Raw genomic sequence first — 11,189 nt, 5'->3', positions numbered from 1 at the left:
GACCCTCCCCTGTTTGCACTGTCTGTCTCTCTCTCAAAAATAAATTAAAAAAAATTTTTTTTAAATTAATGTTTATTTATTTTTGAGAGACAGAGAGTGACAGAGCACAAGGAGAGGAGGGGCAGAGAGAGAAGGAGACACAGAATCTAAAGCAGGCTCTGAGCTGTCCGCACAGAGCCCGACATGGGGGCACGAACCCACAAACTCTGAGATCTTGACCTTAGCCAAAGTCAGACGTTTAACCAGCTGATTCCCCCAGGCGCCCCAGCCTTTTCGTTATTAAAAGGCTTTCCCTGAGCTCCTGTCAGTGGAGCACATCCAGTCACTTCCAGTTTGGCACTGACAGATTCCAACAGATTTTTGTTAAAATATTAATCTTTCTCAGTTTATCTTTTAACATTGCTCTATGAGACCCATCAATTGAATGAAAGGGAAAGAGAAACTTGGTGAGTCACACCTTGGTTAGATATTAAGATTCCCATTTATTGGTAACTGGCTTTCCTATAAGAGATGTCGTATTGCAAAATACACCCTCCTTTTTCTCCTCAACTTGATTGTTTCCTCTCAAGGTGATAAATTCTTCAATATCTTTTTGTCTCTAGTGTCAGCACAAGAATCAGCAGGCATATCAGGTGTTGACATCAGTGAATTGCCATCTATTTCCTGTAGGTAAGGGTTCATTATTCTAACCCCCAAAGTCACCTTCTTTCAAGATCCACAGAAACAGGCTCGGGAACATTAACCAACATACATCTAGAGGTGAATGAGTGGCTTCTCAAAGGTTGTGTGTGTACATGTGTGTGTGCACACGCACTTCTGGTGTATTTTGAACAGGCATCAGATTGTGTTCCCACATCCCTTCTTCATCTAAGTAAAGACTGCATATGTATGAGATATAGTATGGGCATCCACCATGATAATAGAGTTGTCTTAAAAAAATAATCTCACTGGAATTCCATTTGAAATGAAGATTCAAAAATGGCCATGCAAAATTAAGAGAAAATTTGATTTGCGTATAGTAAGATTGATTTCAGTATAGTTTCAAGAGACGTGGAAAATAAAACGTTATACTTGCTGGGGTGCCTGGTGGCTCAGTCGGGTAAGCATCTGACTTCGGCTCAGGTCATGATCTCACAGCTGAGTTTGGGTACGGCTCTGTGCTGACAGTTTGGAGCCTGGAGCCTGCTTCGGATTCTGTGTCTTCCTCTCTCTCACCTCCACTCCTTATCTGTCACTCTCTCTCTCTCTCTCAAAAATAAATAAACATTAAAAATTAAATATACTTGGCAAACTTGGTCATAAAAATGTGCTAACGTAGTCCATTCTTCTTACCTCTTCCTCCTTCCAATCAAAAGTCAATGCCTTTGTGATCTACAGATCTGTTTGTTTGCTTCCATTACAGACTGAGATGTTCATAAAATTTAATGTTGTTCACACAGAACCACTGACTGATAAAAAAGCATCAATTTGCAGACATTGCTACTCTGTTTATGCACAAAAATTATTCTAAACTGAAAGGTATTTTGTGTTCCTTTACTCCCCTCTGCTGGTAAATTCTAATATAGCACTTACTTTTTAAAAACATTGACAGACACTGTTTTTAATAGAAGAGAAAATAATGTTGAAAGCCACAAAAATGTATTCAATCTTTTCCTAGAGGGAAATTCTTTCCATTTGAAATATTAGACCTTATTTTCTAAGGCAAATCTGGTCTATATAATTTGGTCTATATAATGTGCTTCTAGTGTCCAGATATTTTTTCCTCACTTACGTTTGATGAATGGCCCAGAGAATGGAACCACGTGGAACAGAAAGAGTGAATTTGGCCCAAAAAATGAATTCACTTACAAATTGAACAGTGCCACACGTTATTTAAGTCGATTCGCTCACATTACAAAGCATTCTCTCCCACCTCTCTTGTCCTTCAACACCACCATGAAACTGGGATGTACATTCTAAAATACAGAACTTACTCTTCCTAAAAAGCAAAAAGGATCACTGAGGTCAGCCTCGGGTAAAATTGTGAGATAGATTCAGGTATCTGACACCTCCGACTGTTCCCTTTCTGCCATTTCCTCTGTAAACTCCTCTCTGCCTCTCCACAGGTAACCTGTGATAACGCTGTCAAGATCGCCCTTTAGAAAATAAAAGTATCTGAAAGATTCATTCACAGGAAATGTCTCATCTCTCTGGAGAATTTGCATCTTAAAAGAAAATCAGAACCAAAGCCAAAGTAAGCAGCCAGTCACAGGAAATTACAGACATTTGTGAGAGAGACATATTTAGAGAGACAGGCTTTCAGTTGCCACTCCGATCAAAAGGTGGTGACTTTTGAATCAAGGCTGCCCCAGGCTGGCAGGTGGGGAGGTGTTACAGTTGGTTTTGTGTGTGTGTTAGAGTGGGCATGGATTTTGGAGCCAGGCAGATTCAGATTGGGTCTCAGCTCTGCCAGTTAACAGCTTAGGATCTCCTCCAATGTTCTCGACCTCAGCTTTCTTACCTGGAGATAAGGATAATACCTAGTTCCATGGGGCTGCTGTGAGGATTAATGTCTGGCATGTCTTGCATAATAAATGCTGGTTCCCTCTAACTTCTCCCCTGAGGACGCTTCTCAGATGGCAGAATAATCCAAGGTTCTCGAAAGGCTACACGGCAACACCTGATAACTTCAGTAATAAGGTTGTGCAGCTGAACAAGCTCTTTCCTAGGTAATTTTTCATAGAAACATTTCCTAGAAATATTTCCAGATCAGGCCCGATTAGCTGCTTCGTGCAGAATTCCTGTAGGGTATTCAGGACTCTGTTCTGGATGTGAGACAGCCACGGAGCTTCCTGATTCTCTCTGTCTACTCTCTTCCTGGGCTGTGAAGCCACTGTCTTTAGTTAATAGCTACTTCTTTTTTTAAATTTTTTAAATGTTTTTTATTAATTTTTGAGAGACAGAGAGAAACAGCACAAGCAGGGGAGGGTCAAAGAGAGAGGGAGATACAGACTCTGAAGCAGGATCCAGGCTCTGAGCTAGCTGTCAGCAGAGAGCCCAACGCAGGGCTCGAACCCGTGAACCGTGTGATCATGACCTGAGCTGAAGCTGGACGTTCAACCGACTGAGCCACCCAGGCGCCCCAGTTAATAACCACTTCTGCTTGGTGTGGTGCCGAGGAACAGAATCTGTATAGGGCTGACCCTGCTGCGTGGTCAGTGGAAGGACAGGTCATGCATAGAGCCAGTCAACAACACTGACCCAGGGGGTGGGGAACCCAGTATCCTTGAGAAACCATCAGCACTGGTCTCAGGGTGTGAGGATGTCCCAGCAGCTGGTTCTATCATCACCCATGTCTTGCCTCTCCTTTTTCTTCAGGGAAGGTGCCAAAGAAATAACTCCTTCCCAAAACATCGAGTTCCATAGAGACAGAATTCTATGAACACAGAAGGTAGTCCAATGAATTTAAAGCTGCTGGCAGGGGTTAAGTGAATCCATCCCTGTTTTAATTTTGGCCGTAAAAATGTACTGAGGCAGTTCATTCTTCTCATCCATAAATTCTAACCAAAAGTCAAGGCATTAGGGTTTTAATGCCTCATATATTCTGTGGTTTAGAGTGATGTACTTTACGGCCATGACCTTTTCAATATTCTATAATTTGCTTGACTGAACCAGGAACTCTCCTCTGTTTACAGTATTATTGACCTCCCTTAAGAGGTACACAAGATAAACAGATAAATACACTAAACTCTTCAAGGGAACCTGGCCAAGGTGGAGGGTGGGGGGTGGAGCCCTACACCAGCCCTGTCAATCTAGCAGGGAAATGGGAAGGCTTCCTTTTCTCTTATTTTAAGCCTTTGGAAGTGACGTTCAGCAGATAGAGCCTTTGTTCTGAGAAGCCGGGAAAGAGGATCATATTCCAAAGATTCTGGAGAAGAGTTCCATACACAGTACAACACACCAGGTCGAGACTTTCTGCGCCTCTCAGCATTTCATTCAGCTGTCAGAGTTCCCTGAGGGCGGAGACTTCTGACCTTGTGCAGGCTGTAAGTACCTGTAATAACAATAGTTAACATTGACTGAGCCCATCAGGGTAGTGGGGGGAGGGGGGGAATGCGAAGAATGTTAGAGTCAGGTTATTCTCATAACAACTTTCTGAGTTGAATACTGAATCCACTGAGGTGGACACTTTAATAATTTCCATTTTGCAGATGAGGAATTTGGGGGCTCAGATAAGTTAGATAACTTTCCCATAATTAAACGTTAGATCTGGAATTCAAACCCTGGTCATCTGACTGCGTTCCCTGTGGGGGTCATAAACATTTGCCCCTCAGCTTTCCTGCTGAAAGGTGGAGAGGCCCAGCTGCTGGCCCTCCAGATCCACCATGGTTTTTGCACCGTGGGCTACTCACAGACAATGGCTTGAGGCTCTAAGTGCTGGTCCATTCCACCGGGGCATAGGACTTTTTTCACATGTGACTTTATATGAGGAACACCCTCTTGGCCGGGCCAAAATGTCTTAGAACTGTGCTGTAGCTGTTGATTCATCCTACACAACCCTCCCTCCCTCTCCCTGCAAGTGGGAGACCTGCATCACGAGGTAAAGCTGTCCCATTATTCCTGCTTCCTCTTTTTTCCTTCACAAGCACATCTAATCATATCTTGGTGCCTGCTTCTTGGAAGGCCAGACAACACACCACGCCTGCCTTGCTCTGACATAATCCTATCGTTGTCACTTACTCCAAGGGTCAAGCAGGCGTTACCAGTGACATTTTAGTAGACTGATGGAATGTCTGTCTTTGAAAGACGTTTGGTGATTTCAAAAGATTATTTCCCTCATACTCATTCTATCTTCTCTCTTTTAATAACAATTACAAAAACATACACGATCTACAGTTATGTCCAAGTTTCTTAGATCTGAGGGACCATAAAAACATTTGACTAAAGCTTGGAGACACAGTGTGAGTGCAGGGACAGGAAAATGAGAAGATCAGCCTTAAAGGGTGTTCTCAACAGGGTTAGGTGAGCATGGGGCAGAGTGCACCAAAGCTAATTCCCCGAACCAGGTGCTTTGAAATGACAGAAGCACAAGACAAGACAATTCCGAACGACAGTGTACTTAACACCCCTAGAGGCCCCATGGCAAGGACACTGGCTGAAATCCCCATTCATCATCAAATGGGGATCTGCTTTTAACATTCCACAGAGCTAGGGATCTGGAGTCTATGCATATAGGTAGGTACATCTTCAGGTTTCCCTGCCATTCTCTCATCCCAAATCTAAAGTCTTTTAATTTTCACCCTCAAAGTGTTTCCTTGCTTTCATTTGTTAGTTTACCCTACTCTGTAAGAGTGGTGGCTGAAAGCTCTTCTTGCTAAGAGGAATTCCTCGTCCATCCATCCATCCATCCAGTCAAAAAGTATTCATTGAGAACTTGATTCAAAGATGTGAGGTATACTTTGTGGGAAGGAAATATGAACCTGGTTCTGACTTCTTAGGAGATTTAGATCCAGAGGAGGAAAGGTAAGGCATGCAAATAGGTTGTCAGGAGCTGCTCCTGACAAGGGCTCTAGAGTTGCTCCTCAGAACCATCAGGAAACATTTTATGAGAAAGTCAGCTCTGTGCTGGCCATCACGGGTCATCTCCCTTCGTACTGATTATAACTCATTTACTTTTCAAAATGGAAATAACCTTACTTTGATGATTATAAAGTAACATGTGTATATTTGTTTCCCGGGGCTACTGTAATGAAGCATCACAAAACAAGTGGCTTAAAACAACAGAAATGTATTCTCTCACAATTCTAGACACTAGAAGTCTGAAATCAAGGTGTTGATTTCACCTGGTCTCTTCCTAGCTTCCAGTGGGGGTGCATCAATCCTTGGTGGTTCTTAGACACAACACTACAATCTATTTCTCCATCATTACATGGTGTTCTCGCCTCACATGGCTGTGTTTCCTCTTCTTAGGAGGGTATAGTTATATTGGATTAAGCACCCACGCTATTCTAGTATGGTTTCATTTTAACTAAGTACATCTGGCAATAAGGTCACATTTTGAGATGCTGGGTTAGGACTTCAACAAATATTCAACCTATAACAATATACTCATTATAAAAAAAATTCAGGGGGGTGCTGGGTGGCTTAGTCGATTGAGTGTCCACTTTGGCTCAGGTCATGATCTCACGGTTTGTGGGTTTGAGCCCCCTGTCGGACTCTGTCCTGACAGCTCAGAGCCTGGAGCCAGCTTCAGATTCTGTGTCTCTCTTTCTCTCTGCCTCTCTCTCTGTGTCTCTCTGTCTCTCTCACTCTCTCTCTCAAAATAAAATAAAGACATAAAAAATTTAAAAATTCAGATGATAATAGCAGAAAAGCACAAAAAAGAATGCAAAAGTCACTGCACTGTTATCACTGAGAAATAACCACTGTTAATATCTTTCCTTTTTTCTTTGTATGTATACATATAAAGAACAGCAATCATATTATATGGACAATTTTGTGTCTTCCTTTTTCTCAGATTATATCCTGATTATCTTCCAAATCAATAAATGTATTGATAATTGGTAAGTGGCACATGATAACTTAGTCCAGTCTGTACTGTGATTGAAATTACCAGAAACTTCCCATTACTTAGCTTTGTAAAAGGCCAAAAAATTCCTCAGGCTTTATATACTTTGAGTTTTTATTTAGTAATTTAGTCATTTTGGTATATCTATCATTACCCTTTTCCACCTTATTTTACCTACCTTACATAATAAAAGCATTTGTAGTTCATGCTTCAGAACACAAATTTTTTTCCTGAAGAGAAATTTGTATTGGTCTCTTTCACACACAAATCTCAGAAGGCTATTACTCTATGTTTGACTTTTTTTTTAAGTTTCTTTATTTATTTTGAGAGAGAGAGAGAGAGAGAGAGAGAGAGAGAGAGAATACCAAGCAGGTTGTTACTGTTAGCAGAGTGCAGAGCCGACACAGGGTTTGAACTCACGAACCATGAGATCATGGGACTTGAGTTGAAATCAAGAGTCAGACACTTAGCCAATGGAGCCCCCCAGGAACCCCTGTGTTTATCATTTCTTGTCAGTCATTTCAGAGGTCAGCTATGAGACCATTGCATTATTTTCTACCTAGTCAAGTCCAAATTTAAGACAGATGTTTCCTCAAATGGTTCTGTTGTATTAATAGGTGGAATCATGTGTCTGTGTGGTGTGCCAGGCCTCAGAGGCAGTGATTTCAAGGATAATCATTTTGGCTTTTCAGAGAAAAGCTCTGGATCTGATTTGAGAAGCTACATGAATCACCTTTTTTCCAAGCAAGGATACAGGAAGCAGATCAGGGAGGCACATCAGCAGACACTCGATTTCACAGAAGAGAAGGCTAAGTGAAGTATCGGATAAAGAAAATCATGTGTGCCATATGGTGGCAATAACTAGAAGCAAAGTCTAATGTTTCAATAAAGATGATGTCCCTTTACCCAATATACAGATTTTCCTCAACTTACAATGAGGTTGCATTATGGTAAACCCTTAATGTGAAAATATTAAGTCAAAAATGCATTTAATGCATTTTACTCACTGAACTTCATAGCTTAGCTTAACCTTCTGGAAGTATGTTTAGAGCATTTACATTAGCCTACGGTTGGGCAAAATCATCTAAAACAAAGCCTGTTTTATAAAAAAAAAAAAGTATACCACATTATCTCATGTAACTTATTGCACATTGTACTGAAAGTGAAAAACAGAATGGTTGTGGGGTACCTGGGTTGCTCCGTCAGTTGAGCCTCTGACTTAGCTTAGGTCATGCTCTCATGGTTTCTGAGTTCAAGCCCCGCATCTGGTTTGCTGCTGTCAATGCAGAGTCCACTTCAGATACTCTGTCTCCCTCTCTCTTGCTCCTCCCCTGCTCGCTCTCTCTCAAAAATAAACATGAAAAAAGAAAAAAATAAAAGAAAAATGGGAGGGGGCGCCTGTATGGCTCAGTTGGTTAGGCAGCTGACTTGGGCTCAGGTCATGATGTCACAGTTTGTGGGTTTGAGTCCCGCATCAGGCTCTGTAATGACAGCTAGCTCAGAGCCTGGAGCCTGCTTCAGAGCCTGTGTCTCCCTCTCTCTCTGTCCCTGCCTGCTCATGCTCTCTCTGTCTCTCAAAGCTGAATACATGTTAAAAAAAAAAATTAAAAAGAGGAATGGAAACAGTATGGTTGTAGGAGCACAGGGTGGTGGTGAGTGCATGTGGTGTCCACGCTTGTCCTCACGTGGCTGGCGGGAGCCGCCGCTGCCCAGCACCATGGGTGTCCCACCGCATATTGCTGGCCCCAGGGAAGATCAAAATTCAAACTTTGAAGAATGATTTCTACCAAATGCAAATGCATTCCATGCCATCATAAAATCAAAAAGTCGCAAGTTGAACAATCATAAATTGGGGACCATCTGTACTCTATGGAGCTTTCAGTAGTAGAGTTTTGCTACTTTTAGAGGTAGGTGTGGGTCTGCTGAAGCGAGAGGAACCAAAAGCGTCTATGGTTGGATAACCGTATGGGAAAGAAAAAATCCCATTCTTTATTCTACACTGGATAAATTGCAAATGAATCAAAGACATCATTTTTTTTTTAAAAGAAAGAAAACCATACCAGTCCTTAAAAAATGAGTGAAATCCTTTATAACCTGAGAGTGGGGAAAACATTTCTACCAATGACTCAGAATCTAGAGCATTAAGGAAAGACGTTGATTATAGTTTAAACAAATGACACAAAACAAAAAGTCCAATAAAAGTCATTAGGAGAGTTCAACCTATTTTATATTGGGCTAATATGTAAAGTTTCCAAAATTTTTTTTTTTAAAAAAGGTGATCTGGTAGAAAATAGGCCTTGCTCTCCCTGTTGGTTACCATTTTTTTATTAGAGTTTGGTTTAAATAAGCAAGTGTCTATTTGTGTATATATTTCTGACCTCCCCCCCAACTTATACAAAAAGTAGCAAGTATACACATTCTTTTGGGTCTTGCTTGTTCCCCTTCAGTTCATAGCAGTATATCTCTGACATTCCTTAAAACTCATACTTCATTGTATGTACACATCATTTGAACAGATGCTCGACCTCACTTATAAAACAATAAATGCAAAACTGTAGGGGGACATTTGCCACCTATCGAATTTGCCGAAATCTACTCCAGTAGAGAGGCTGTGGGGAAACAGGAACAAATGTGAATACAAAATCGCCTAACTCCGACTATGGTCAATTTGACAATATTAAAGCAAAGTAACATGTTCTTTTAACTTCCAACCTAGCAATCCCATTTGTAGGACTCTGTGCTAATGATCCATTAGCAAAAGCATATTGTGTATGCACAAGGAATTTTTTTGTAATAGCAAAAGGCTGGAAATAGTGCATATATCTCTCGTTAGAGGCCTGGTTGAATAAACTATGGTACATACATTTATAACCAAAGAGAAGAATTATGTCCAGTTGATTTAAAACAATATTTTTGAAAAAAGAAACAAAAACTTCACTCAGCAGTCTTATTTAGCAGTATTTTTATTATTATTGTTTTACATATATTATGTGTGTATATATGTATACATGGACAAGGCAAATAAGTAATTATGTTAATATCATTAAGAACTAATAATTTCATTTTAAAGGAGACAAAAACAAAATCAAAGAGCTCAGCTTGGAAAAAAGGATTATGACCTAGATAGAAAAGGCACTTAATATTCAAGAGCAGTGTCAGATCTTTAAGAAAAGGAAATCGGAGACATCTAAAATTCAAAACAATCCAAATGTCAAATTTGAGAAAGGAAGAGGCTAAAGACAACATAAGTCATTTTTAAAAGTATTTATTTTTGAGAGAGAGTGAGAGAGAGAGAGCGAGCCTGAGCAGGGGAAGGGAGAGAGAGGGGAGACACAGAATCCAAAGCAGGCTCCAGGCTCTGAGCTGGCAGTGTAGAGCCTGACATGAGGCTTGAACTTACAAACTGTGAGATCAGTTTTTACTTGAGTGGAAGTTGGACACCCAACCGACTTAGCCACCCATGTGCCCCAGCGTAAGTCATTTTTTAAAAAATGTTTCTATTTATTTTTGAGAGAAAGATCGTGTGAGAGAGGAAAAGGGAGGGGGGAGAGAGAGACAGAAAGACAGACAGTATCTGAAATAGGCTCCAGGCTCTGAGCTGTCAGCACAGAGCCCCCATGTGGGGCTCGAACTCCTGGGCCATGAGATCACGACCTGAGCAGGAGTTGGACGCCCAACCAAGTGAGCCACCCAGGTGCTCCCCCAAATAAATCATTTTTAAAAGTCATTTCTGAAGCAAGAGGAAAAGAGTAGGAATAGGTTCAGATTATTCTCTGATGCACTGGATCCTGTTAAAACCAATGGCTCCTCTGCAGTGCCTTTGTCTCTTGAATGTTGATCCACTCCACCATTCCGCCTTTTTACCAATTTCTGATTCTTCGCTTCAGTTCATCTTTGGTATGTTGCCTCTCCCCGCATCAAGAATCTTTTATTATATCCTATCATAGAATAGTATTCTCTCAGTTGATAATTATTCCCTCATTAATATAATTGCTTAATATTCTCCTCCCCAACTCCCCCCAAACTGTCTGCTTTTGCTCTTTATCCCATACCATAGTGCATAGTAGGCGCTCAATAAATAGTTGTTACAATGTAGCACAATGTTTCCGTTCCATTTTATTCTCATTTCTTCAGAGAATCTTCTTTAGGTTGGGAAAGATGGAACGCCTAAGGACAAATCTCAAGGGGGCAAACTGATTCTAGAAAACGTTCCCTACTTAATTCGTTCATTCGGGAAATACGTAGGCAACAGGGATACAACAACGGATCCAATAGATACAGTTCTGTCTCTGTTGTCACCAAGTTTACGTATGGGTGAGGCGGAGTGATCTAGTAAAAGTGCGCACTATCTCCCGTATTTAAATTGAGTCCAAGTGCCCTGCCCTAAATGAATTACATCCTAGAAAAAAAGAGAACATCCTGATGGGACCAGTGATGTTTGAGAATGGAACAGCGGCCCAAGGACAAGAGTTGGGGATGTGCAGTCCTGCCCGTCAGCAGGATAAGGTGTGGGACTGGAGCGGGGTCCCTAACACCAAATGCCAACGAATGCCGCTTCTGCAGCTGCCGCCTCCCGAGGACTCCGCCTGCCTCGCCCGCTCAACTCTCCCATGGCAGGTCTTCTTTGTGTGTTTTACTACCT

Source organism: Suricata suricatta, chromosome 9 (genome assembly GCF_006229205.1).
Source record: "Suricata suricatta isolate VVHF042 chromosome 9, meerkat_22Aug2017_6uvM2_HiC, whole genome shotgun sequence".
NCBI lineage: Eukaryota > Metazoa > Chordata > Mammalia > Carnivora > Herpestidae > Suricata > Suricata suricatta.
This window is presented reverse-complemented; position numbering follows the sequence as displayed.